The following is an 803-nucleotide window of genomic DNA, read 5'->3' on the forward strand; positions in this document are numbered from 1 at the left end:
CAAAACACTGACCACATCAAAGTACACATAATATACTGTCACACATTGGGAATATCTCTCCGTAAATGACAACAAATTGTGCTGAGTATGTGTGGCTGTGATGTTATATACACACGTTTTGTGATCAGAACTCAGTAGATCTGGGTTCGAGATGGACAAGCTAGTAGAGAATAATTGGATATGGGCCATACTCAGGTTGGCCCATTTCAACAAGTAGAAAATCAAAATTAATAGCCCAATTTTGGTAGTTTAAAAAAACAAAAAAAAAATGACAGCTGTGGGATTTGAACCCACGCCCTTTCGGACCAGAGCCTAAATCTGGCGCCTTAGACCACTCGGCCAAACTGTCATTGACGAATTATGTTTACAGATTTAGTATATATAATCTTCATCATTGAAATGGCTACGCAACGGTGCAGGCCACAATCACGAAGCCACCCACTTAGCTTGTAAAGAGTGGTCCAGCCCAACCTAAAAAGTGTAGCCTTAACCAGCTTCATTAGACAACTTACCTTTGATTCATCATAATTTTCTTGGAAATGCAGAAGCAGTAAAGCCTAGAATGTTTGAGTATTTTCTCTAATGAAGTTGAAGGATATTTCCTCATCCAGGCTTCCAGCATACATGCTTAAGTGTTGGGTCAGAGTCCAGACTGGCAGCATGCACTAAAACCATTTATCAAACTCTAATGAACAAAGATCCTGTTTTGTCTTATCTCATTAAAATCAACTGGAATCCCAAGATTGTGGTTGCAACTTCTCCTCAAAGGCTCAAACCATGCACCATTTTCAGACTTTAGAGCA

At 39.6% G+C, this 803-nt stretch overlaps 1 non-coding gene across 1 annotated transcript; it reads right to left on the minus strand.

The window, feature by feature from the left end:
* Window positions 1-269: 269 nt before the first annotated feature.
* Window positions 270-349, minus strand: TRNAL-UAG (transfer RNA leucine (anticodon UAG)). The gene has a single exon. It is a non-coding gene; the product is annotated as a tRNA-Leu (tRNA).
* Window positions 350-803: the final 454 nt, after the last annotated feature.

This window comes from Nelumbo nucifera, chromosome 3, assembly GCF_055504915.1.
Source record: "Nelumbo nucifera cultivar China Antique chromosome 3, China Antique-T2T, whole genome shotgun sequence".
In the NCBI taxonomy this organism is placed as follows: Eukaryota; Viridiplantae; Streptophyta; class Magnoliopsida; order Proteales; family Nelumbonaceae; genus Nelumbo; species Nelumbo nucifera.